Source organism: Protomyctophum parallelum (genome assembly GCF_964188405.1).
Source record: "Protomyctophum parallelum genome assembly, chromosome: 3".
NCBI lineage: Eukaryota > Metazoa > Chordata > Actinopteri > Myctophiformes > Myctophidae > Protomyctophum > Protomyctophum parallelum.
This window is the reverse complement of record NC_139698.1, coordinates 45,038,271-45,065,966: the sequence shown is the minus strand read 5'-3', so window position 1 is coordinate 45,065,966 and position 27,696 is coordinate 45,038,271. Positions and strand designations below refer to the sequence as shown.

The 27,696-nt window shown below is 41.2% G+C and overlaps 1 protein-coding gene across 5 annotated transcripts in view; it reads left to right on the top strand.

Annotated features, from left to right (window-relative positions):
* Positions 1 to 23,634: 23,634 nt before the first annotated feature.
* The window catches only part of satb1b (SATB homeobox 1b), a 66,793-nt gene continuing 62,731 nt past the window's right edge, over positions 23,635 to 27,696 (top strand). For all 5 annotated transcript variants that reach the window (XM_083761706.1, XM_083761708.1, XM_083761709.1 and 2 more), the window contains exon 1: positions 23,635 to 23,919. The gene's annotated coding sequence lies outside the window, so the exon portion shown is untranslated. The remainder of the gene's footprint in view (positions 23,920 to 27,696) is intronic.

The following is a 27,696-nucleotide window of genomic DNA, read 5'->3' as shown; positions in this document are numbered from 1 at the left end:
GGTGCTTGTGGCTTCAGCATGTAGGTCATTGGTAGCTTGCACGTTTTGTCTTCACTGTTTTGCACTCGCTATGAGCACTCAACATAATACTCTACTCACTCAACATAAAACTCTGTCTGTTCCTGTCCTGAGCTTCAAGCTGCTGTGGTGTACACTACACAGTAAAACCCTGAATGTTAGTTTAATAAACACTCCAAATTTAGGTACCAACAGAGGTGTTTATGAGGTGGGTGAAGTCTGGACGCTAGGCCTTTGGCGCCAGGTTGTATTCAGAGAACCCTTTACAAACCCCCCAAATCCTGTGGATTACAGACTTGTGAAGGCGACATGAGCACTTGTCTGTGCCCACTCCCACCTGCTGATTACATCAATGCTGGCATGACACAGAGTGCAAAAAGTAGGCCACCTTTACTCGCTGCCACAGGAAGAGGAAGTGCGTCAGTGCATCCTCACCTTCACCTGTGCCCACTGCTTTTGAGCGTGCACACAGCTGGAGACAAGAAAGCTAATGTGAGATCATCACAGCACAATGAGACTTGTGCCGGATTTCCTGGTAACGTGTGTTGTGTTCTGCTGTGGTCTACAGAGTAAAATATATGGCAGCTGATTCATATGGGGGTTGATTTTATTGTCTAAAAGACATGCATCACACACGTTTTCTTTCTTACTAAAATATTAATATTAATAACAATAATTAATATATTAAATATTAATAAACAACAATCCTACTTTTCCAAATTAATGGATTTTCTAAAAAAAGTGTAAAAGATACATATTGGGTTGGGTTATTGGCTCTGCAACAGTGCAATAACATACAAAATGTGTGCATTTTTTAATGTACACACAGCATAGCAATTAACCAAAATCAATTTGGAAATTGTGCAACCAAAAGTAGTGCAAAAACAGGTTGATATTGTTATATATTATTTTCTACATGGAATATGGCATTAAACAAAGCCCAAAGCCCATCAGAAATGTGGAATGGTGAGTTCTTCTCTATGCATTCTATAAATGTCTGGTCTCTTTTCATGGATTACTGTCATTTGCCATCCACTATTGTGAGTGCCTGCCAGCCTGGCTTGCCATTTCTGGGCCTGTGTTTCCAACCTTGATATATTTGCCAAATGAATATTTGAAGCTCTAATTAAATTTATCCCACCTCTACACCTTCTGTAAGACGGCCACCTTGCACATTTCTCACATGCCATATTTCAGCTGTGTGTGTGTGTGTGTGTGTGTGTGTGTGTGTGTGTGTGTGTGTGTGTGTGTGTGTGTGTGTGTGTGTGTGTGTGTGTGTGTGCGCGCATGTTTGTGCGTGCGCATGTTGGTGCGTGCGTGTATGAGAGAGAGAAAATCCCACCGTTTGTTTCCATTTTTAAATGAGTTTATATGAGGATATTTTTTGCTGGAATTAATATACTGATTTCAGGGCATTCACAATTCGTCTTGCTGATGTGTTGAGATGTAAATATACTCTGTATGGTAAGAGGGACCTTCTGTGCTGTCAGCATGTAGGATTGTTAATACTGTCAGCAGTAAACTGTCAGCAATTCTGATCAGAAATGAGACATGAAACTATAACACACTACTATACATAGAGGTACATAGAGACAAATGCAATATTTGACTATGACATTTAAAGCGGAATTTGTGTGTATTTGTCAGTTTAATATAGTGTGAAAGTGAGTTTTACATTAAGGGAAGTTTTTTTATTATTAAAGGACTATTGTTCATCCTCAGGCGCATGACTTCAGTAGTACATTTTCACAAGATGCAAACCAAAACATTTGATCAAGTTCACAACCTGAACCTATATATTCTTGTTCTCAACACTCAAAAGATTTTGACAGAACTTTCTTTTAACAATACAGTCTAGAAAATATTTCTGATCATGTAAATGTACAGTTTGTTACATTTAAAAACAAATAATCATGGGATAAGTTACCCACTATATCTTATACAAATCTGTAATTGTTTTAAAGGTAGGGTAAGTGATATTATTTGGTTAAAAGTTTTTTGTTAAAAGGTTAAATGACTATATTCTGATAGTAATTATTGCTATAGAGTGTTTGTTCAATAACAGGGGTCTCCCTGTCTCTATAGCTCTTTAATAAACATTAAATACATTTTCAGGTAGGTGACAAATTTTCAGCCAATCATGAGAGAGTAGCCATCACTAGTGTCATCACTTCCAATTCCACTTGTTTAATCTGTAATTCTGTATCCTGGCTGCATTCTCTATCCTGATTGGATAACATTGGTATCCTGACCTGAAAATGCAATTTCTTAATTAATAAAAAGCTGGAGAGACATGAAGACTCCTGTTACTGAACAAACACTCTATAGAAATGAGTCCTATCACAATATAGCTTTTTAACACTTATTTTAACCAAAGAAAATCACTTACCCTACCTCTAATTGTCATCTTTTGAGTGGGAGTCACTTAATTCTAAACTCTCAGTCAAAAGCACTTGCTGCGCCCAGGCCGTAGCGTAACGGTCTGGGCACCGGACTGGTGATCCAGTCGCGGTGTGCCGCGGGTTCGACTCCCGGACCCGACACGGCCTTTACCGCATGTCATCCCCCCATCTCTCTCCCGTTTCCTGTCAGCCTACTTTCTATCCCTTAAAAAATCAATAAAGGCGTAAGCCACAAAAAAATATCTTAAAAAAAATAAAAAAAAATAAAAAAAAAGCACCTGCTGCTACATTTCTATACACTTCAATCACCACTTGGCTCCACCACCACTGTCCCCTCATAGGATCTAATAATGTCTCACATGTCCAACACCACTGTCCCACCATAACATCTAATGTTTGACCTGTCCAACACCACTGTCCCACCAATGCACATAGCATCTAATAGTTGACCTGTCCAACACCACTGTCCCACCATAGCATCTAATAGTTGACCTGTCCAACACCACTGTCCCACCATAGCATCTAATAGTTGACCTGTCCAACACCACTGTCCCACCATAGCATCTAATAGTTGACCTGTCTCACAAGTCACACCACTGTCCCACCATAGCATCTAATAGTTGACCTGTCTCACAAGTCACACCACTGTCCCACCATAGCATCTAATAGTTGACCTGTCTCACAAGTCACACCACTGTCCCCTTATAGGACCTAATGAGTGACATTTCCCGCCATCGTCCTCCAGTTTAATCTTGTTTAGTTGAAGGACCCCTCTTTCGAGTCCCCCTTGATAAATCAACTCTCCACTCCCTTGATAATTACCACTGGTTTCCAAGTACTTTGGAATCACGCTTATGATCACATAATTCATTAGTGTTTGCCCAAAGAAATGATTTAAAGTCTTTAAAGTGCTTCTCCATGCAGAATTGCCATTAAAGAGGCCATATGCACCAGCTTAAAATGTTAAATGGTTTGTTGAAGTCAACCGAGGTACAAGGGATGATAAACATAAATTACAACTAATATACTGCACCAGTGGCTTCTTCGAAAATAAAAAATTACTGACAGAGGCAAACCACTTTGGAATCACAGTTGCAGCACAACTGCTCCCCTCATTTGTGTGAGCTGATGCAAGGATGTACGAAGCACAACACAAATGGCTCAGCCTCACCTTGAATATTCAGACGGGCTAGCACATTGTTTACGCCTGAATACATCATTGTGATTACCTGACTCCTTTGGCACCACTTTTGAGATGTCTTGGGGCAATATGCACTGCGAGTGATTCGGCGATTGCATTAAAAGTTTAAACATCGTTTTGTCACCTTAAGTTTTTCAATATATTTACACCAATGAATTCCGTTTTTCTCCTTTAAGAAATGGTGGTTATTGTGCAAGAAATCCAATTTATCATGAAAAGAGAAAACGTATTATCATTCCTTGTGACAAAGCCCTCAAGAAAGAGAATGGTATTTTTACCATTAAATAGCAGGTTTAAATGTGCAAAGTTTCAGTATCTTGTACGATCATGCTGCCAATTATTGATAATTGTGCTGCCTGCTGGTACATAATATAGGCTATTGTAAATGTTTATTCCTTTCCAATGCAGAAAAAGTTTTATTATCTACAAATTGATGGTTAACAAAACCTAAAAATATTGTAAAATAGTGGTAACTGTGGACACACTTACCAAATAGCAATATGTCTATAATGGTTTCTGAATGTCACCGTGCATACTGTATTTGCCATTTTAATAAGCAATAGGCTGTGTTGATAGAGTTATCAAGTGCCACCTTTATTTATATGATTGTTTGAGAATATATTTTGATATCTATTTCACATTTTTGTAACTTTGTTAAGAATATGCACCCGGTGATGTTGTGGATGTGTTGTGGGTTGATTACTTTGTGAATAAGATGGTGGGGGGAGAAAGGCAAGGCAAGGCAAGGCAAGGCAAGGCAAGGCAAGGCAAGGCAAGGCAAGGCAAGGCAAGGCAAGGCAAGGCAAGGCAAGGCAAGGCAAGGCAAGGCGGAGAAGGGGGGGGGTATTAAGTTCAGTTTTGCATTGTATTGCTTTGGAAAATGATTACCGTATATGTTTTACTTTGTCTAAAATCAATAATAATGTAATGAGGGGGAAATAATTGATGTTACTATTAGGACTATTGGAGACTCCTTTGCAACTGTAGCTCAAAAGGTATTTTTGAAAAGCCCTACGTTAATTGTTATGGCCTGATATACCATACAAAAGGAAGTTACATACTTTCTTTTGCCTTTGTGTTTTGTGTTTTTGTTTTTTTTTGTTTTTCAAGGGAACTGCAGGAATTATTAGGCTTAGCATTGAAAGATGGCCCTTGAGTAGCTCTAGGGGTGTAAGTCCCTTCCTCAATTCAAAGCCAACACTGCACTCTGAGCCCCAAGCCCCATTCAGTGATAATGTACATGTCAGCAGGGAAATGCAATGATCCCTCACTTCTCCATGCTAAATGATCACTTTTTCATCCCGCTTTCTTTCTTTCAACTAAATCCACTTCTAAAAAAAACCCTCCTTGCAAATATTAACACATTCCCAAACAATAGTCCACAGTAAGCATGAATCAGCAGTTGATTCCCAATTCCATGCACACAACAGGAGATTGTATTGTGGGAGTGTGTGTCTGTGTGTGGTAGCTAGGCGGTGGGGGTCCTGTTACCATTGACACCCCTATCCAACAAAATTCCAAACCCCCAGCATAGAAGTGTGGAGGAGCTTATGATCTGTTGGAAAGCTGAGGCTACTTGCTGCGGCACTGCAGAACACCCCGTGCGCGTCTCCAGACGGCCCTGATTTGGGAATGCCGTGAAATCCATGGCACCTCTCCTAGCTTCCTGGCTGAACGGTTGCCATATCTTGTGATGGACTGAGGCAGGAGAGAGGAGAAGCAGCCAGGGATGAATACGGCTTAATCTTTACCCAGGCCACATGTGTGTGCATGATAACACGGTTGCTTTCTTCCTGTGCAGGGTTATTCTATGCCGGCTGCCAGGTTAGCTGCCTTGCACAGCCATGTTTCGCTGCGATATTTGCCCGCTGTAAAAAGAACTATTCCACCTAAGGAGGGGGCTAATGCATGTTTTTGGAATTGGCTGTAATTCCTCACACATTTCGAGAGACAGATACGGTGTCTTATAGTGAATGACAATATATGTAAAGACACCTAGCATTTTCTCTCCCCTTTTAGGTCCTAATATTCTATTTGTGTAGTCTCTTCTTGTGTTTAGGATAGTTTATTTTTATTCTCAATTGGTCCTTTTATGTGCAAAACCAGCAATACATACTTGTCAATTAGACACAGTGAAATATCCAGACACATCCTACAGTTAAGTGGGACAGATTTGGTAAATAAATGCTCTATGTGCATCATAGCATCACACAACGATCCTACACTGAATGAATATGAAGCTCAAAGTAAATAGGGTAACGGCTAGGTAATGTTTCAGCTATTTAAGCAATGTTGCAGAAAGAAAAAATAAAAGCTGCTTTACTATCCATTCACTATCACATTCACCACACTAATGTCAGTGTTCATTTGTGTTCAAGCTCTGTGTGCGAGTTCATGTGCACACTTGCATGTTGCATGCAGGTGCTGTCATCGTGTATTCAGTCCATACAGTGTTTTATGAACTATATAGCTTACATATAGTGTAATCACTTTAACTGCTTTGTATAAAGGTCTCTCCTTGTTACCCCTGCCTTCTTCTCAGATAGACTTTATCCCCCCCCCATCCCCCACCCCCATCTGCCCGGCAACACAAAGACATTTATTATGATTGCATTACCATAAATGATTTTATAACATCTGCTCATCAATAATTATTGTACAAATTCCCCTGCCCTCTGACCCATGCTTTGAATGTACCCCAGGTGTATGGCACTGTCAGGCTAATGAGTAGCGCCACGCTAGCACATTGTCCCCACGTCACTGCACACGGTCATACAGTCACCCAGCCTCTTCAATTAGAGCCTGGTGCAGGCTCTAATATTAGCCGAAAATGAGAAATCAAGCACTAATTGAAAACATTGCATTCAAGAGAGAGCCTCTAAACAAATGGCGAGGATCTGATCTAATATTAAGTGTGATATAGTTGGTTAGTCTGGCAGAAACCTTGTATCTCCACAGTTCAACTTTTTTATGTTTTTTTGTTTATTAACGTCCTACTTCACAATATGTGTGCATTGAAGTATAGCTATTGTCACTATTTATTAAAATGTTTTAAAAATAATTATAAAAAAGGAATGTTTTCATCAGTGAGATATGTGTGGCTGATATTGTCTGTGTTGTTTCTCTATAAAGGGACATGTAGGTGTTAATATATATACAGTAGTGTGTCTTTCCCTCCACCCTAATTACATTTTACTGCACTGATTAGATTTCATATGTCTCTTAAGAAGGTAGCACTTTTTAGGAGATTTTCTCTTTCTCTTTATGAATAATCAGTTTAGGTCAGTTTGATTACACACATGCCTCCTATGTATGCAAATAACAATGCTATTAATTAAATAAATAAAACCTCACTGAATTGTGATTAAATACCTTCAAATATAATGATAATAACTGCCTTATGGAATCTGTAAAATCACTTTGATACCACATGTTCATACTACAAACCATTATTCAAATTCTTTAAGGCAGTAAAGTGCATCCATCTATAACTCAAGCCTGTTTCTCCCTAAACAGCAGTCTAGTTGTTCTAGCAGACACAACTGCAATGTCAGATGCGGTCCTAATTGAAAAGTTAATTAACTTTTTGAAGTCATCAGCTGTCATTTCTGCAAATCAGATTCTAGTAAAGCCCCACGAGACCAACTTTATATCAGTCTTAATAGCTAGGGACTCTCCATTTTGCTACGTGGGAACATTTGGTCAATGAAAGTACCATTTACAGAGTATTGTTTAATTAAAGTCAAATTAAGAGAACTGTATGCAGAATTTAATTTCTCGTATGAATTATTGTCTAAAACGGAGTGTAACTCAGATAATCAAACTTTTCATTATCCTTCACTCCCTCCTGAGGTGTCTCCTCTGTTTCTCTGGTGCTCTCTACATCTTTGTTGACTGCTCCGACAACATAAATGAGATGAAACTACCCACAATGCATCGCATCATGATAGTTTTTCCTTTTGCAAAAACCTTATCTGAAATGCTCAGTGGGAAACCCAAGTTCTCACTAACTTATTTCAAAAAAGAAGGAAAAGAAATGCGTTATATATTTTATCTCCCGTCAAAAAAGGTCAGCCCAGTGTAGTGTAGATAACTGTTGAAAGTGATGCTATCAGTCATATACAACTGAGGAGTTCATCTGAGGTGACAGTAGCATGCTACTACATGAGGACAGCCTCAATGTATGTGAACACATCAGGATATGATCTCATTAGTGTGGTTGCCTGAAGGCAACCATACTATTGTTTTAGTGACCTTTTATTCTTTTTATAGATAAACTTTATTTTGTCGCGTTATACCTCCCACAGTTTTCGCACGCACTCGAGCCATATGTCAAAACGACGGGCTACATCGGGAATCGTGTGCGTGTATTTTGCTAAGACATTTGTTGAATAGTTTAATTGATATGAATTAATTAGTGCATTAAATTGCCCCATAGACATGAATGGGAAAATGCAAAGACTCACTTTCAAGTATTTTTTCCTCTGAGACCGTAAGGGCTATACATACAAGACTTGGAGGAGAGATTCATAATAATTACTAAAATTAATTACCTTAGAAGTATATCGGTCGGCCTCATGGTGGCGCTATAACAGCCAACTTTACCTTTTGGGGTATAACTCTTGAACCGTAGGTCGTAAAATAAAAAATATTTTTCCCTGGATTCCTTGGGTCATGACACATCTCCCCATATAGGCCACGCCCATTTGCGTCTAGATAGATTTCCCGCCATTTTGAATTTTGTTCAAACCACACTTTTTGCTCCTCCTCCTACAGATTTTGACCAAATCTCACAAAAATCAGTACACATGATCTCGGGACCTATCGTTCGGCCGTAATCGTCTTCCAAAGTTAGTGGGAGGGGCCTATTTTACAAAAAACGCCACAATTCACGCACGGAATGTCCGATCCATCCCAAATTTGAATCACAGGTCGAGGGTGGTTTCATCAACGCAGAGACAAAAGCGATTCCATTTTCGACGGGTGCGATGTGGGCAACCACACTTTGCAATTTCCCAGAATTGCCTCTTTCTAGTTAACATTGATGCCCTAAATATGCTCTGTAGATAACACTCCCGATCCAACTCATTTATATTCCAATGTCGGCTGAATTTTAGCCATCAAGTTAAAACACAAAGGCCATACAGCCATCTCATTTCAAAGCCTCATCCTGGGGTATTGTCCCATGTTGTATCTGAGGGTCAGTGGAGGTTTAATTGATTCTTCATCTCCTTCCATCTCTTATTAGGGCCACAGCGCCTCTCCGTGGGAGCTGCTAATTGGCCTTCCCATGTGGCCACTTGGAGAAACAGGCAGACGCAGCCCAGTAGTCAGTTCTCTGTGTCCAGTGGGACGGCGGCTGATAAAAGATTCACACTCGATATAGCGCTCAGTGGTTCTGCTTAAGGGATGTGATTGTGCTGTCGAAACTCTTACACCATCTGTCCACCAGATTTGCTCAGGAATCGTTGGGGACTGGCAAGGTTTGACATGTTAAGAAATAGCCCTACGTCTGTGTGTGTGTGTGTGTGTGTGTGTGTGTGTGTGTGTGTGTGTGTGTGTGTGTGTGTGTGTGTGTGTGTGTGCGCCGCAACGCATGCCTGCATATGCGCTGTGTGCATGTGTGCCTGCATGACTACGGTATATGTTGTGTGATCATGTCAAGAGACATCTTTTTGCGCAGGGCCTTGGTGGAACTGACCTTGATTTCTGTTGCTTTATTAGAAGATGTGATATAGTATTATGCTGTACACATGCAGATATAGGTCACTTTTTTCAGTTCACACCTTTCAACCTCAAAGCCACCTAAGGGCGATAGAAATTGCATGTGAAATTGGTGCATTTGAGCACTCAGTTGGCACTTCTTATGACATTTTGTGCTGGTAAGGAAGGTAATGTGGGACAGGGCAAAACATGACATGACATGACATATTAACATATTAATAGTTTTATTTTTCAACGCAGAACATGGTAATTCACCAGGTGAAAAATATTTTCACCCTGCAGTGTTTTGATTATATGGTTTGGTTTCATATAAATGTATAAACATAAAAAATCTTTTAAGAAGACAAAAGTGATAATTTTACGCTAAACTTTCACTTTCTTTCATATGTCAGCTATTTTGATTGAAACATGAGTTACCAGAGCTTTTTTCCATTTCATTTAGCTAGCTAGACCATCAAAAGGAAATCAAACTCAAAGAAAGACTGACATACTGTAAGGCTAAAGCTAATAGGCTTAAATAATAAGGTAAATCTATTGTAGTCTGCTTTTAAAACTTTAGCACCTGCACCATTGATGATAAATGTTATGTTATGAATGAATAAAAACCTCACTTTGACAGGGCAGCTGTGGTTCAGGAGGTAGAGCAGGTTTTCCAATGATCCATGGGTCGGTAGTTTGAATCCCGGCTTCTCCTGTCTACATGTCGAAGTGTCCTTGGGCAAGACACTGAACCCTGCATTGCCTCCAATGGTTGCCAGTTTGCCACCATTGGTCTGTGAATGTGAGAAGTGAGGATGCTGGCGTTGACTGTTCACCACTTCACCTCCCAAGTCCCAATGTATGAATGCATGGACCATTGTAAGTGCTTTCAGTGGGCAAGTAGTGCGCTAGTGCGCTTAGTAAAAGCCAATTAAATAGAGGTGCAGCTGTACTGCCATAGAAATTATTGAAATACTAAAAAAGAAAAATGATTGAAATATATATGCTACAGATTTTAAAAATACTAATGAACCATGCATGAGGGGCTGAAGTTGAAAATGATTTGGTAGTGAAGTGGCTACGTCTGAATATGCAGAAATCACCATGGGCTCCTGAGCCTGCAGGATTAACGTGCGAGGGCTAAACGGTGTTATCGGTTCTGATTAAGGAGCGTGTACCGGGGTACCCGCTCCACCTCGGAGACAGCCACGAATGTCAATAGGGCTAATTGGCTCATTACACCAGGTATTTAACTAGGGCATAATCATTCCGTGTCATCACTTAAGCCCTGGTGGAGCACGGGGGGCTACGGCGATTGAATACCCCCTAACCTCAGAAATGATCTGAGATATGAGACTGTGCACTGTCTGACAGAGTGCAAGGGCAATGCACAGTTGCTCAACGTGTGTGGATTTCATAAAACAATTTAAAAATAAATCTGTGGAATTTTATCTCGAACAGGAAACTGATAATTCACAAATCCTTTTAAAACATTGGTCTCAGCAAATAAATTTACATTAGAGTTTGATTCAGTGAACAACACTGAAAAAGATGATGCAGTGTCACTAAAAACAAAACAGGCAATATGCCTACAAATGTAGGCATATTGTTTTTTGTTTCTTTTTCAAAGTTGAAACTACTTGCATAGTTTGAAACTTTTTGTTCCCGTTCTCGTTCCAACAGTTCCACACATTCGTTAGATGCTCATGCCATCACTGTCATCGTCCTTATAGGAGAAGGGAAAGGGTCCTGAGGGTCTCTGAGTGTTGGCACTGTGCTGACCATGCCATCGCTCTCTATGAAAGGAATGTCTGCTGCAGCATCAGTCACTGTTGGCATTCTAGAGATGGCCTGCCAGTCCATCATTATTGTGCCACAACCCCCCCCCCCCCCCCCCCCCCCCCACACACACACACACACACACACACACACACACACACACACACACACACACACACACACACACACAGTCACACAAAAGCATCACACTCTGCTCCTACCCCTGTGCATGGCAGTGATAGGCAGAGGACGAAGAGCGTACTTCCTTATCGACGCCAATCCAGATGAACCTACAGACACGCTTCCCCAATACCCCAGACCCACTCGCTGCACAGTTGGCCACCATTAGCCTTGTTTCAGCGATGACTGTCCTGAGGCAAGGGGAGGGGGCACTGCCAAGGTACTTCCCTCATTCGCCACGTTTCCCTGGGCTACGGGGCCTCTAGGCTTACTGGCCCATTGGAGACATAAGCCCCGGTCTCCCTGGGAACCCTCGGCCAACCCAGACGCTTGGCAACAACCAAACCATCCAATGGGAGCCATCCAAGAGCAGTGGATGGCTATGATATCTTTCTACCAAGGGCAATTTCAGTCATGCAGAATTTTTACGGATGAAGTGAGTGAATGCATATAGCTAGCGGTGGACTGAGTGAGACAGTTAGGTTGCTCAACTGCCTCCATACAAACAAGTGTTCTAAGTGAATGCTGCTGGTTTAATGAAGTTTAAATGTAGTTTGTGTGATGATACAGTAGCCTGGGTTCCAGCCTGATTTGCTGCGTTCCGCGGATCTGAAAATGTCACTTCACAGCGAGTGACAATCACAGAACGTAGCGATTCAGGCTGGAACCCAGGCTAATGATACAGAGAGGTTTGAAAGTATTGATGTTGCCAAATCTTTGCTAGATATTAATTCAAATTGCATGGCCAATTAAAGCAACATCACAGCTGCATAGCATCTTCTCTTTCATGTTCACAAAATTTAGTTATTTCTGCAATAAAGCAGAGGCAAATATCTCATATGTATCTAAGATAGGCTATAGCAAATGTCAAACGTATACTTTAATTATAATATGTCCTTTATTCAATTAATTGTTCCGCTGTTGCAGTATCATTGCATTCTGCTTTTCCACTTCTCAAAAGCCTCAAAGATCATTTTAAGGCTGGGATCTATAATTAATAAAGATTATCACAGTGTCAAAGTCATTCAAACAAGATGGTACCACCACTCACTCACACATTCACACAATCAAGGAGTTAAAACCCCACTGATGAAGGATTACCGTAATTCTTAATCTAGACGTGTTGTTTTTTTAATTCACTCTGGCTGCTCTGCTTTGATGGTTTTGATTAATATGGCCAGGAAGTGTTTGTGAGCAAGACATATACTGTGATTCATCTGCAAAATAATCCAATCATTACCAACTAATGACAGGGGGGGTTGAAAAATGATGTGAGTCCACTGCAACTCCCCAACATGCATTGAGGCCCCCACAGACGCAGAAGATTGGAGGACCCACCTGTCACGGCAATGCTGTAATTGCATTGTGGACCCTCTCCTCTCCTCTCCTCTCCTCTCCTCTCCTCTCTCTCCTTCCCTATCCACTGCCGTTCAGCTGCGCAGACAATACTCGTCTTAATGAAGCCGTCTGACGAGGTGGCAATTACAGACTTCTGTCACTGTCACCGGGGGCAACCAGGGAGGGGAGGAGGTGGAGGAGGGGGAGGGGCAGGCTTGCCCCTGAGGCCTTCTTCTCCACACCCGCTGTGTTGCGCTCATAGACTGTAAAAGGGTTGCGCTCTATGGCAGGGTGGCTAAGCTGCTGTCAAAGGCAACTTGGGAGTGTGATCTGGATTAAAGCTTTACTGTATGAGTGATTATTAGAAACACAAGTGATGCATATAGCCACATATGGAGACATCTCAGAAGTGACGGATGATCTGACATCATACTGCAGCACGCTGTTAGAAATTAAGAGGCCTTTCAATGCACGAAACGAGTTACCTGGCTGGATGATGCTGCCCTGATAAGTTGCGTCAACACACACTTTAGTTCAGTCAGACAACTCACGAATAGATTTAACCAATATTTATTATAGAATGAGAATACAAGTTTGCATATGATATTTGACTTGGCCTTCGGCTCTGCTGTATTTTCTCCCTGCTCGGCACGATTGAGCACCATCATAAAACATTAAGAGCAGGGAGATAGATATACAATAAAAACCCCATGGGGAACATAACTAACAGAGCCCACCGGTGGTGCTGAGGTGGTGGTGGGAGCAAACATCACATAACAACCAGGAACCATATGCAGAGGAAGGCAACCCTTTGAGTATAGTATGTGCCTTTGAGCATGGCATGAACCCCCTCGAGTATATCTGACTGAACTAACTCCGCAAGCTACGTATCATTTGTTTTTGCCAGACGTTTGTTACATGTGCAAAAATATATTTCCAGCAATTTTCCCTGACAAATATTTGTTGCAGGTTCTATACGTTAAATTAACTACTATACTTACTAAACTATACGGAACTGTTTAACCTACGTGCAGCTTTAGTCATTTACATATATAGCTCAGAAGCAAGTTAAAATATTCCCTCATAATATATCAAGATCCAAGACTTCAGATGATAACAAACCTTATCATGTTGGGTTATGTATTAAAAACCACTAATCACTAATATATTAAAGTCTAACTCATGTTGATTAGGTGATGTAATGGTGATGTAAAACAAACGGTGCAAACACAAACATTAAACGCCATTACAGCCAAAGAGACAATATGGCGTAAATAACACATTATGATGTAAATTTTCCCTCCATTTTCAATGGCGTTTACAAAACAAACATTGAATTAATGACAAACATTAAACCTATGTATAGGAGGGGCTAGCACCCCTCAAAAACGTATCAATACTTAGAGGGTTAGTTCAGATTTGTATTAATTAGCTCCGGTCATTTGGTGGAAGTCTGGGTGCCACTCATTAAAAATACATTAATGATGCGAAGCTAGCTAGTTCAGGCAGACAACTCGTGAGTGCGCCTACCTGATCAGGTGACTAGTCTCATGCAGTATTTACCTGATCAGAGCAGCTATTTAAACTTATCTGCATGCCTACCTTCTCATTCTTGGCTTCTATCCTGCTGTGCGGACGTGCGTCGCTGCATGCTCCTGCCTCGCTTGCTGCTAACCTGCTGCTCATGATGTCTCATGAGGTCTTATTCATTCCCTGTACTTTTATTTGGCTTCTAAAATATGTTAATTTTACAGAGAATTAATGGGGACAGAACCCTGATGCCAATATGCTTCATATATCAGCATAGATATTTTCTATGCTCAATTATGCTCAATAAATATATATTCTAAATTCATTCTAAGAGTTGCCTGACTGAAATCCACAAACTAGCGTCATTTGTATTGTTGACATATTTCTATTTTATATCACTTTCATTCAACTTTGACCCCTCTGTCACATGGAAGGTAAGAAAATCTCCTTTTCCTGTAACTAAAAGGTTACTTGCATGACAGACAGACAGCAGTGTCTCAACAACCTTTCAGTTATTTTACACCTTGTCAACATTCTCAACACGTGTGTTGTGTAGCTGCAACTCTTTAATTTGTCTCTTACTTGAACAAAATGTTAATTGAATCAGATACTTAATGTTACGCTTGGCTGTTCTGATGACTCTAATGAAGCTTAAACTTCATCCGTGCCCATGCAAAGTTGTTCACTCTCCCCATGACCAATCCTGTTTACATGCATGTGTGCATGTTTTGCACACGCCCCCACACACACACACACACACACACACACACACACACACACATGCACGCATGTGCACGCACGCACGCACACACACACACACACACACACACACACACACATACACACACAGTCTTCACACCCCTGATTGGCCCCAGCACAGGTGTGCCCTGGTGCCTACATATGTTGCCATGGTTACATCATGCCTACCATCCTATATAATTATGTGGTATGCCGTGACACATAATGGTTCTATATAGCGTCAATACATCCCTCTGTCCTCTACACTTGGTTTGTTGTAACTGGGATGGTTAAGTTTGCACACTTTGTATGACTCTGCAAGAGACTAGGGTGTGTAATTGTGTATGCGTGTGCATGTGTTTATGCGTGCGTGTGTGTCACCTGTGGAGTGTGGGTGTGTGACGGGTGTCTGTCTGTACGTCCGTAGCTAATCTTGCAAACTGCTGAACTGATGATTACCAAACTTTGAGTGCATGCACGCTGTCATAAACAGTACAAGTATACTTTCCAACTGTGTCCAAAATATGCCATGTTTTTCTGTAGGCCTATATTGTGGGAATGGAAAGATAAAGGACAGAATATATACATTACATACATATACGTATGTAACTTTTTGTTCCCACATCCAGATAGGGCTAGATAGGGCTTCTCTTTCCATCCCGTTTGGATCTATCAGCCATCAGATACCATATGAAACCTTGCCCAAATTTGGTTTAATACGTATGATATACGTCATACATGACTGACGACTGTTATGCAATGGAGATGACTCAATGGAGACGACTCTTCCCTGTATTGTTGCACAAATGGCTTTGGCGACAGCGGCTGGAAGACTGCTGTTCCAAGTGACCTTTCGAGACAGCTGGTTGCAGACAGCGAGGAACACTGGAGACTCTGGATCTGGATTTCTGCTGTCACTGAAGGGCTTCACCACCACACGCACTCAGCATCAGAGTTGTTTCTTCAGCACCCAGCGTCAGGGGGCCTTCACCCCCATCAGCACCCAGCGTCAGGGGGCCTTCACCCCCATCAGCACCCAGCGTCAGGGGGCCTTCACCCCTATCAGCACCCAGCGTCAGGGGGCCTTCACCCCCATCAGCACCCAGCCTCATCAGGGTATCTGCATCACCAGCACCCAGCCTCACAGGGGCTTCAGCACCGCCACGTCCCAGCCTCCCAGGGGCTCCGCCACACATCCTCCTAGGTCTGATAACAAAGTGACTGTGCATTTTATCAACAGAGATGGAGAGAAGATCACAGTGAAAGGGTCTCCTGGTGACTCATTACTAGACATTATCATAGAACAAGACCTAGACTTTGATGGTTTTGGTGCATGTGGGGGGGTGTTGGCCTGCTCTACGTGTCACCTGATCTTTGATGAGGAGGTGTTCAATCAACTGGGGCCGGTCACAGACAAAGAGATGGACATGTTGGACGTAGCCTATGGCCTCACTGACACATCGCGCTTGGGTTGCCAGATCTGTCTGACCAAGACTTTGGATAGCATGGTTGCCAGAGTACCGGAAAGTGTTGCAGATATCAGACAAAGAGGAGACGTACCCTCATAACTGGCAACCTGAACAGCAGATAGCTGTTTCTATGTTAGTCAGGGGATATATTAATACATTCTGGGAATACATTCCTTACCACGACATTTCTTCGCCAATGTGTTTGTAAAGGTGTCTATAGTAACAGATATCACAAAGATTGAAATTCAGTTTCCCGGATAATCTGTGACAGCTGCTGAAAGTTGGGGTACCATTAACAACCTACTAGCCGAGGCTATAAGGCAAAATGTACAAATTTTCATTTGGCTTTACGTAGCATGTGACGGGTCAAACTAGGAGGTTTCATGATTCTGAATCCATTGCAAGCATTTGTTTTGACCTCATCACATTTGTTTTGACCTCATCACATTTGTGATGACCTCATCACATTTGTGATGACGGCAATGTACAGTAGCAGTGTTCAGGTTAGTTGTACACAGTCTGAATGGCTATGTGTGTCTATAGAATTTGCTAGAACCGAGCAGGGCTTTGCCGCAATATAAGGAAAATCACACCTGTGTGAAGTGAGGGGCGCTCTTCATCATGACGTAACATGTCTATTTGCTCAGACACATATGACGTAAATTCATTGTCAATGGGAATTTAGTGTTTGTGTTAAGGTGCATTAAGACTTGAATATGTATATTATATATATATATATATATATATATATATATATATATATATATATTCGTCTCGTTTGTGTTGTGCCAGCTTGCGCCGCTCCCGTTCGCACAACTATGGTCTTTGCATTGACTTTCTATGTAATCGTGCCGCTCTAACCATCCAAGTCTGAACGCAGCTTAAGCTAATTCAGAATATAGGAGGGGCTAGTGCCCCTCAAAAATATAGTGCATTTCAACTCAACTAAATGCAGTATTACCAGAGTGAACTTTTGAAAGATTAAACAAATAAATACATTTGAGACCTCATTTAGTTTTAAATACCAATGACCCAAGAACATACTGTAGCCATGGCTGCATTCTACCTTCAGCCTCATCAGAATCCCTCAGTTTACCCAGACAACATAGACAGGCCATTGTTTAAGAAGCAGTGCCTTTGTTTGTCTGCGATGGAGTAATGAGTGCACTATTAAACTCTGGAGATCCAGGGGGTACACAAAGTTCAAACTGGAACTACTGGAGCATCCCTAATGCATCTTGACTCATTGCTCCTGGTACTTCCTGCCTAGACTTAGCAGTATAAAGTATAGTAACCTAATTTCACAACACATTACAATAGCTGTATCCCAAAGTATTAAAGGGATAGTGTGAGTTATCATTTTTGAGTGGTCCAACCACTCCTAGAACCAGCAATGTCCGTCTGTCCCTATGTCTCTCTGTCTGTCCCTTTAGGGTACCAACAGGGGGCGCTGTTGCACCACTCACTTCAGACAAGGTCTGATTTGTTTTACATGCAGTGGTATGCAGCACTCACTATTAGTGCCACTGATGTATGGACATTTACTTATGCAGTGAGATATATATATTTTTTCTTTAATAGTTTTTATCCCACAATTTTGCAACCCATTTATTTCACCCAGTGTCAATTATCTAATGTAATCCTGGGCACTACACTTCCTCTGCCAACCTGGGGGGGCAGCCGACTGACCTCATGCCCCCTTCTATGCATGAGGAGTCCAAGCTGCTTCTTTTCACCTGGGGATTTCCCCGACCTGACGTAGCGCGTGGAAGGAACACGTTATTCCAACCAGTTCCTTTCCCCTCTATCAGGCGCCCCGGCTGGCCAGGGGGAGGTAGTTTAGAGACCAGGATTACTGCATGTTTTTTGTGAGGGTACCTATACCCTAGGGGACATGCAAACTCCACACAGAAAGGCCCTTTCGCCAACCCTGCCTCGGGTATGGGCACTGATGACGTGGAGGAGAGAACATGCCCCCAGCACCCCCGGCGTCCCCAGTGAGAATCAAACCCAGGACCTTCTAGCTGTGAGGCGACAGCACTACCGACTGTGCCACCGTGCTCTCCTGCAGTGAGACATTCATTACACTTGTCAGGTCCTTACAGTGTCAGCTATTATGACTGTAGTGTGCTGACTTTTTCACGTACAGGTGCATACATTGCAATTAAGTGCTGCCCTCATTTTATAGCCTTTTCTTTCTTTGTCTCACATGATTGAGCTGTTTGTAAGAATTTCCCTGTTGCTTCGTGCCATATTAAGATGGACAGTGTGACTAAATTCTGCCTTCCTGTCTGTCTTGCATGAACATACCAGAGATCAATAGTTATTAGTTATCAACTTTAATGTTTTATAGCGTTTATAGCCTAAGACAATCTTCATTTTCCCCGACACGTCATAGCATGCAGCGATTAAGTTAAAAAAAAACTCCCACACAAACATCGCCGGCCAAGCTCATTGCCAAATAGACATATTATTCACACGTAAACTCTCAAGCTTGCCGGGTTGTGCATTAGTGTGTAATAGGCACTATTAATAAAGCCTAGCCATGCATGACCCTATAGCTCCCTTCAACAGGCTCCTTCTCATTGCTCACCCCTTATCTGGGATTCAGTTGTGTGAATTTGGATCGGTCTAATCACATTTGTTTAATTAAGCACAGCTAATAGACTCTCCAGGAGATATGGTGTCTCACTGTGACGGGCACGTCACACTGAGGTGCATGTCAAACACAGAGGCCTGGTTTCACATGGGGCTTTAAAGATGTGCACTGGATGATGTGCCTGACGTCCCACTATGCTGACACAAACAGGCCAGGTTGAATGCTACGGTTGAATGGGAGTTTAATGGATGGCTGGAACTTCCCTGTGTGGTAGTGGAATGTTTGACAAGAAATTCCCCTTGTACCAATTAGTAGGCAATTGACTTTTTGACATTGAAGCCATACTGTGCCTTCACGATCCTGCACTGTTAGAGAACAGTGGTTCCTGCCTGCTTTTCGTGTACACTAGTTGACTAGTATATGCTTGGTTGGCAGACGTGCCATCTTCATTGATAGAATTCACTGTCCCATATAGGCCTTATTTAAACAGGTGTGTTATTTACAACGTCCTACTTACAGTATGTATTGTACAGCAATAGTCAGTGTGAATAGTTCCAATCTTTCCATATAGCCAAATAGACCAGTTTGCAGCTATCTCGCCTAGAGGCAGCCGAAGGCTGTGTGGGAGATTATGTTTTCACGTGTGTGTGTGTGTGTGTGTGTGTGTGTGTGTGTGTGTGTGTGTGTGTGTGTGTGTGTGTGTGTGTGTGTGTGCGTGTGTGCGTGTGTGTGTGTGTGTGTGTGTGTGCGTGCGTGCGTGCGTGCGTGCGTGCGTGCGTGCGTGCGTGCGTGCGTGCGTGCGTGCGTGCGTGCGTGCGTGCGTGCGTGCGTGCGTCTACGGAACATACACACAATGCAACAGGATTGGTCATGAGGGGAGTGAACAACTTTGCGTGGGCACGGCTGAAGTTTAAGCTTCATTTTAGAGTCATCAGAACACAGTGAGTGTGCGTGCGTGTGTGCGTTTTCTGATAATTTTGCAAAATGCTCAGTGTCAACTAGACAAATCTCAAGACAAGTCTAAATGTGGTGGAGGAAACCCTGCAAGGCACCAACTTGCTTGAGGGTTCAGTGTACGATATAGGGTTCATGAGGTTAAATTAAGTTTTCAAGTGTTGGGTTGAGTTGACCGAAACATAATGATATATATAATGCTTCTGATTCTGAATGACACCCCATTGGCAGCTGTAGGCATGTGCACTTTGGAGAGGCCTCAGTTCATTATTCTGATTGCTCTTCATCCTCACTGTGCTCTCCAGTGATGCAACGCATTCAGGAGGAGCAGACGAATGAGAATTAATAATAGTTTCATTTGAGCAGTGAGCACGTTTAACACAATCATACACTCTCATTTTAAAAGTTTGAGGTCCTCTTGCTGACTTAAAGGGGTATTAAATTCTACCCTCCAATTTTGAGAGGCCAAAAACCACAGCATAGTCAGTAGCTGAAGTGAGTAGAAAATAAAATCTGAAAATCCAGTGCTTAGACTGTAGACAAGTTTTCGTCTTCTCAGGAATCCTTGTTAATCTTTAAAAGGCGAGCAATTATAAGAGAGTGACTGAAGAAAGTATAGAATGATAACCACAAAATCAAGACAATAAAAGGGCAGAGCATTCCAGATTTAGACGAGACGTCTGTCTTTTGGCTCTTGGGCATCTTTCTGAGACAAATTACCTTCAGCAGTCAATAGTCTGTAATTAAAATATACTCGCTTGATGGAGTGGCAGCAGTGTCTCTCTCTATTTAGTTGTGGGTTGGAAAGATTAATTCTGGGGTGTAACTCTTGTAATTTTCCAAGTGCTGTTTATTGTCCTAAAAAAAGAAAGAAAGAAAGAAAGGAAGAAAGAAAGAAGGAAATGCAGATGATTGTCATTTTCATGACACTTTGGAAGTCCTCCATTGCTCTCACAAACTGTAGCTCTCACTCTAATAATCCATGATTGTGCGTGAGTGTGAGTGTCAACATATGAGATGCCAGTTTTTATTTATTTATTAATCAATTAAACTATGTATTTATTAGTTGGAAAACTGTGTGCCGAGGCACACTGCTGTGAGACAAGTCCAGGTATAACTTGGGATTTTGTGACACACACATTATTATTATTGCTGCAATATACAATTATATACAAAAAGTTAAGAACCATGTGTTTCTAAACACATTTCTTACATAACATAGTTGTTTGTCTACTTCTATTTAGTAAATAAAAGATAACCTTTACAGAATTAAAGTAAATATTGAGTGTAATAAAATATGTTAAAATAGCTATTTTGCTTGGCTATATGAATAGAGGTGTGCCTTGAGATTTTGACTTGAGCACCAAAACTTTGAAAACCACTGATCTCTATGATGATAGAAGAAGATAGATAGAAGAAGAAGAAGAAGAAGAAGAAGAAGAAGAAGAAGAAGAAAGAAAGAAATCACCACTTTGTCTTGGCAGATTCAACAGAAAAGAAGAAGAAGAAGAAGAAGAAGAAGAAAGAAAGAAAGAACCTGCACTTTGTCTTGGCAGATTCAACAGAAAGAAGAAAGTTGCAGATCTACCCACACTGTATGCTGCGGAGAGAAGTCCCTCTTGTGGTCAAAGTCAGAAAAACAATTGGAACGATCGAGTAGCACCTTCTTCCATATCCAGCACTTTGAATCGTTGTACAAATAAATGCTGCATTGTAGTAGTCACCAGCTGTTATTCCTAATGATGAAAACATACTTAACTTAGCATGAATTTACAATTATGCAAAAGGCAAATCTGAATCTCCTTACTGGAACTTTTCAAGCTATTTTATTCTCCCGTGAGAGAGTGCTTGCTAGTGTGAATCATATGGGGAGCCAGTGTTTTTGTGAAATGGAGATTTTGAATACATGATAATGAAAGTCTGCCATCATGCCATGGCTTTTGTGGCGTCCCAGAGTCACAGCAAATTAACTTTTCTGAGAAGTTGAAGCTTTAGTTATAGGTTTTTTTTAGCTTCTAAAAGCAAACATACGTATATAGGCTAAGCCTATATATTCATTAACAAATAGACATTCTGAAATGCTGCAACTGAAGTGTCTGTTTTTCTTTCTTTCTTTTGCTTTAAGTTGTGGCTGTGCTAAATGCTGTATATATATGGGTTTTTTATTAAATCGATACATTTTTAAACTAATATTCATGGTATACAATATAACGTGTAAATGAAAGTGATAACTCTGTCTCTAACGTCTTCGTGTAAGGTGCAGCTATGTTAAAGCTGGTGAGAGTGACACTATATAGCTGCTATACAAATACAACGACCCTGCAGTTGCCGGTTGCTTCCAGCACAGCACCTGCTTGCACACACACAAGATATGTGCAGAATGATGCAAGCTGCCAATCATTTTGGAGTGTCACATGCACCTCATCCACATGCAGCACTTATGCGCTCACACACAAGTTCACAGTATAAGGCTACACGCAATCCGACACGCGTACACACAGAAAATGCACGCGGCCATATGTGCACGCGCGCGCGCACACACACACACACACACACACACACACACACACACACACACACACACACACACACACACACACACGAGCAAGAGACGAGATGGTATATTATTTCATTAACTTATTTTGAACATATGGTTTATACAAACATTGATTATTATACTGGGAAATCAGGTTTAGGCTACCCTTCAGAATATGTGATGTCCTTGAAAAAAACTAGGCTAACATGTCCAAATGTTTGGTAGGCTACTAATAAAAAGCCTAATATTATTTTCAAAATGTTGAATTTCCGGTATAGAACTAGTTTTATTTAATTGTATTTTATTTGTTGTCAAACTGTATAAGCTGTATCATACCAATTTCACACTTGCATCCTTTTTGTGAAGGTATAGCCTATAGCATATACAGGCCTACTGTATATGAGGACAGGTGTGTAGCCTAAACAATTATATATAGACAAAAAAAGAAACGTATATGAAAAAAGCAACAGCTTGCTGTGAAAAGGGTCTGAGAGCATGCATTAATAGGCTAATAATTATTATTTTGTATCTAATGGCTATAGCCTATACTTACAAATAATTTTTGGCACAGCATTTTAGCAAACACTATAGGCCTATACAGTGCAGTTAACCATATTCTTATAGGCTGCTCCAAACTTTCTTCTTATTTTTTTCTTTTGTATAGCAACATTCTGGTTGTATAGCCTACATACATCATCTGATTTAACAAGCCTTTTTTGTAATATGTGACAGAAGATATGCACCAACTTCCAGGCGACGATTTCGCATTCTTCTCAGGTGTTAGGAGAAGATAAATTGGCAGTTTGCCATAGTCTATTGTTAAAACAACATGCAGGCTCGGGTCTCACATATAGAGAAACGCACCTGCGCGAATTGTTGTAGGCCTAGCCCATAATAGGCTATAGGCTAGGCGGCTAGGCCTAGGCCTACGACTAGCCTATAACCGGACTTTCTTCCCCCTTTACGTGTAATCTAATGTGGCGTTGAAATATGACAATGGATGAGTGTGCGGCTGTGCGCTCTCTCCACGGCAGTAGCTGCTCTCCTCTGTGGAGCTCCCTGGAGAGCGCAAGCGGGAGAGAAGCGTTGTAAAAACCAAAGTGGGGCATGAGACAAGCTGCGCCGCAGCTGGCAAATCATCGATTTGAGCATCAGAAAGGGAGAGGGGCGGTCCGTTTACCTGCCACCCTCTCAAAGAACAAACCCTCCTCACATGCCGCTACTCTACTCTGCTCTGTGCCCGCAACACACTGCGCTCCCATCCTGTCAACTTCCAAGTTCAGTCACTGTGTGTTCGCGCTGTCTCCGCGAGTGCGGTCTTTTCTTGATAACTCTCTGTCATCACTAGGACTTTTCCAAAGTAGCCTACTTTTATTTTTTGTTCTTTTGGAACTCTCATCGCCGGTGCAGTGTCTACAAGATTTAACAACTTTTTGATGGAAAACGAGAGGTCCGGGTGACTAACTTTAAAGGTAAGTCCCCTATAGCCTATAGGCTATTTATCTTTCTGGTATGATTGTTGGGACCGTTTGGCATGTAAAATGGCATTGGTAACTTTATCATTATTGGGGTTTTTTTGTATCTTGAATAAATCTCGATATAGAAAAATAAATATCTGCCTCGGGAAAAAGCATCGTAGCATAAAGCATGACTGCTGCGCATCGTAATTTATTATAGGTTATTGGAAGGTCATTCAAAGTTTCAAACAGCTTAATAACTTAGTAAAAATTAACACATGGTTGCTATGATTTTTTTCCTTTTTTGGGGCTACACTAACCAGCAGAAAGTGAATGTCAATGTCATGCACGCTTGAGGATCTATGCAAGCACTGACAGCTTCACTTTCCAATATCGCACATAGGCTGTTTTAGTCAGTAGTCACAAGTCTCACTACAGTGAGTGAATATCAGGCCTTTGTTGAAATTGTCGAGTAGGCTAAGAATAAGCAAAGGACTCATTTGATGTAAGTGGGGTTAAATAGAATCACCTCGCCTAATTCATTTAACAGCTTATTTATTGCGCATAACAGAAGACAAGATGCGAAGTCATTCAAGTCACCAAAGTGCCGCTGGCTGCTCAAGTTGCGTTTAACAACCTACCTGTTAAGTTGAAGATGATTTTACGTGCAGGCAACATCCTTTGTTAAATATAAGTTATTCGTTCCTTTCATTGTCATACCAGTAGCTTCCCTTGTATGACCCTGTGAGGGTTATTTTGGAGGTTGAATCCTAATTTTCTTTTTTACTGGTCATCACTTTGGCTATTAGGTCTGTGGCAATTATGTGTGTGTGTTGACAGTTCTTTAGGCATGGTTAGGTGGGGGAAACTTTCCATACATGTAGCCTGAAGCATTTGCTTACTTTTCATCGGGCCATTACAAACTTCAACTCTTTTTAAATTGTATTTATTTGGGATAGGCCTACTTTGCATGTCAACTTGCTTCAACATATTTATTGCATTACTTTGAAATACCATGGTTTGCCATGTTAACATGTTTGGTCCTATACTGTGACCAAAAGATTCCTATTAAAAATGTATGACAGACATGGGGAATGAAACAGTTAACACTATTTCCTGTGTTCTGCATAAACCCTGCCACTGATAGATCTGTCATCATAGTTGAAAATGTTTAATGTAAGTAGTATAGGGTCTGCCTTGTGGTTTTTGTCACAATGCTAATTTCAGGTATATAACCAGACCTGTGTGTGTGTGTGTGTGTGTGTGTGTGTGTGTGTGTGTGTGTGTGTGTGTGTGTGTGTGTGTGTGTGTGTGTGTGTGTGTGTGTGTGTGAGAGAGAGAGAGTGAGAGAGAGAGAGAAAGGACAGTATGACTAGATAAGTGCGCTCTACACTATTCTAAGAATGCAAGGGTATGAGTGTGTTGTGGTTTTCTAAAGTTTCACAGCCTGCTGTATACACACCTTATTGTTCATGAATCACTGGGCTGTTTGTCTTTTATTATTTCAGATGTAGGCCTATGCAGAATATCGCTAATATGTATCATAAATAAGCAAGTAGGCCTACTTTTGTAGATATATTCCAGTATCTTTTGATAATCATCACATTTGTGTGGAATGATTCATTAAAATTTCCATAGACCCTAAACCTATATGGAAAATAAGCTCATTCTGTGTGGTTTGCTTACTAATACTTTTGAACATGTGAGCTTATTTGCATGCAAATACTATGTAAAAAATTGGCAACCGTACAAAAATAAACAAGTTATGCCATAATAGTGGTGACTTTTTTTTATCATTGCAGGTCTGTGGCTTCTCTGGTCAGTGCCTCTGAGAACAATGTCACAGCCCTTTTCCTGTCTCAGACTGTGCCACTTCTTGTAAGTCAGACAGACAAAACGGCAAGACCTCTGAGTTTTACACCCACACATATCTTGTAGGCTATATATTGTTGATCTTTTGCCAAAAAAGAAAAGAAAGATTCTCAATCTAAACCTGTTTGACAGGAATGATGAGAATCAAAGAGCATGGGATGGACAGTGTCACGATACACGTAATTCTACCATGACATAAATCATTAAAAAGCCTGGAACTCTGTTTGTTGTGGCCAGTCAGGTTTTAATCCTAAAGTGTCCACTCCCTGACAAAGTTTGCAGTATATTAGATTGATATAAAATACTTTGAACTTTTCTGCTCACAGATTTATGCCCTACGACCCCTATAGATTTTTACTGTACCTCAGCAGTTCAATGAGTGCATGAAGACAACTTACCTCTTCTAATCGAAAGTAGTGCATGTGCATAATATGGCCGCAGCCTAATAGCAGGAAATCATCCTGTCAGATTTGCGAGGGTTGAGAAATTCACATACAGTAGGTGATCTGGCACTCGTTTGCACCTCTAATTTCTGTTCCACCGTTGAACTTCTCTCCCTCCATGCACTGTCTCGCCCCTAATAAATATGCTTCAATGCTGGTGGCACTTTTTCCTCACATGTCCCTTAATTGGCACTTCATTTGTCAGCTCGCTGGCGCATACTGTAAAAATCGCAGAGGGACCAGAGTCACAGGAGGCTCTGTTTAACCACTTACTGTAAGAAATGCACTACACTTCATAGTACAACAAATTACAAAAAATAGATGATCTACGAGCTCACAATGTGTAACAACACAACGGCTATTTTTGTCATTATTTATGTTTTTGTTTCGACAATTTTCACCTGTAATGACATTCCTAAATTAGGGACGTTAGGTTGAGAGTGGTAAACGCCTGGCTCCCCTCACAATTTCACAGGTCCAGAAGAAAGTGAAGGCAGGTTCCACGAACAAATGATTTGTGCAGTGTCACATGAAAAGACAATGAGACAGATGAAGACAAAGTTTTTCCATCGAACGGCCCTGAGAGAAACATTTGGAAGATGCGTTTTCTTTCTTGCTTTTGCTGTCGATGCAGAAATGTCTGTAGTTTGAGAATGTATTTATAAAGCTTTATGTAAACACTGGAGCATCTTTAGTTAAGTCAAAGGCAGGAGAGTTGACATACAGTAGCTGAAAAACCTATAGACATTTGCAACTGTCACTACAATAAGTGAAAATTTTGATGACAGAGGGTGGTTCCTTAAATACCTCCATCATTAAAACTTCTACCGTTCAGTATTTGATTTGAGTTTAGAGATAGGCTGTGCCTTACTTCACTCAGTTCACTGAGACTGATATCTAGGCTAAAACCATTAATCGTCTTTCTTTACCACCTTGATAATTATCGCTGTAGCGAAATAACAGCTCAGCAAACAGTGAAATTATACCTGTGGTAGGGAGCAGAGTAAATACCTGTTTAGCTGCCAGCAAATGTATTTATTAGACTGTCGCCAGTAAATAAGAGGCCTGTCTCGTTTTTTTAATGTGTGGCTCTTTGGGGATTCCACCCCCAACCCCCCACCCCCTTATGAAATAGCTCTGTTATGATTGCTAATAGAGAAGAAAGGTAACAATGATTCCCTGCATTTTTGATGACATGCCACAACCAGTTTGGAAAATGAAAAAGAGGGTGCCTTAATAGGGATTGTTTATGCATTCCAGGGCTCTGTGTCAAATATGTAAGAAAGGGCTCCCCATGACAATTACAGACATACAGTACCACCCTGGGTGCCTGTTTAGTGTGTTACTCAGGAGTTATACAGAACATTTTGTCATTATATATAAAATCTTAAAACAGTGAGGGGGTGGGGGTTGACGTTGCCCCAGCATGTTCAACAGCATTTATTCTGGCATATACTTTGCATACTGTTGATCCAGA